Source organism: Schistocerca americana, chromosome 10 (assembly GCF_021461395.2).
Source record: "Schistocerca americana isolate TAMUIC-IGC-003095 chromosome 10, iqSchAmer2.1, whole genome shotgun sequence".
Classification (NCBI taxonomy): domain Eukaryota; kingdom Metazoa; phylum Arthropoda; class Insecta; order Orthoptera; family Acrididae; genus Schistocerca; species Schistocerca americana.
The window spans coordinates 133,959,798-133,961,104 of record NC_060128.1 but is presented as its reverse complement, the minus strand read 5'-3'; the positions used below and the strand labels follow the sequence as shown (position 1 = coordinate 133,961,104).

The following is a 1,307-nucleotide window of genomic DNA, read 5'->3' as shown; positions in this document are numbered from 1 at the left end:
TAGGTCAGTGTGGTGATTCGACCTGATATGCTGCCATTCATGAACAGCGTTCCGAGGAGTGTTTTCCAACAGGATAACACTCGCCCACATACCGCTATTGTAACAAAAATGCTCTACAGTGTGTCGATATGTTGTCTTTGCCTGCTCGATCATAAAATCAGTCTCCAATCGTGCACCGATGACACATCATGTGACAACAACTGCAGCGTCATCCACAAAGAGCGCTAACCGTCCCCGTATTGATCAACCAAGTACGACAGTCATGGATCTCCTACCCACTGACATATGGGACGTGTAAAACACAATGCATGCACGTCTGCATGCTTGCATTCACCAGTTGGTATTTAACTCCTCCCGCACAGGCCATGTAGGCCCAAAGGTACCGACTGGCCGCCGTGTCACCCTGAGCCCACAGGTGTCACTGGATGCGGGTATGGTGGGGCATGTGGTCAGCACGCCGCTCTCCAGTTTCCGAGACCGGAGCCGCTACTTCTCAATCAAGTAGCTCCTCAGTTTGCCTCACAAGGGCTGAGTGCACCCCGCTTGCCAACAGCGCACGGCAGACCGAATGGTCACCCATCCAAGTGCTAGCCCAGTCCGACAGCGCTTAACTTCGGTGATCTGACGGGAACCGGTGGTACCACTGCGGCAAGGTCGTTGGCCTGGTGTTTAACATCGGTTATTAATGTACCAGAATTTCACATTTGCAATCTCATTTCTCGTGCTTACATTAATCTACTTGCAATCACTTAAGTATCTTACCTAGGCGTATGTACTCCAGAAATTTCATTATTCTAATTTATTTTTTGGTGTTGCGATCTTTTCCTCAAGTGTATTTGAGATACGTCATATTACTTCCTTGAGCTGCTGCTAGAATACTTCATTTTTATAGCCATTTTCAGTCGTCTGACCATCACCGGATACCTAATACCAAATAAATACCAAACAAATTTATTTGGTATATAGGGAAAGGATGATGGTCAGTTGTATAAATAAAGGATTTTATCTGCAAATGGTTCAAATGGCACTGAGCACTATGGGACTTAAATTCTGAGGTCATCAGTCCCATAGAACTTAGAACTACTTAAACCTAACCTAAGGACATCACACACATCCATGCCCGAGGCAGGATTCGAACCTGCGACCGTAGCGGTCGCGCGGTTCCAGACTGTAGCGCCTAGAGCCGCACGGCCAGCTGATTTTACCTGCAACTCAAGGGGGTAATACGACATTTTTCGAAGTGTGTGCGGAACTCTGTGGAGGAATGATGGCGTGTTCTTCCTTAAGATCCCAAACCACAGAAACTC

At 47.3% G+C, this 1,307-nt stretch overlaps 1 pseudogene; it reads right to left on the bottom strand.

Moving 5' to 3' along the window:
• Nucleotides 1-544: 544 nt before the first annotated feature.
• LOC124552792 lies at nucleotides 545-662 on the bottom strand (annotated as a pseudogene).
• Nucleotides 663-1,307: the final 645 nt, after the last annotated feature.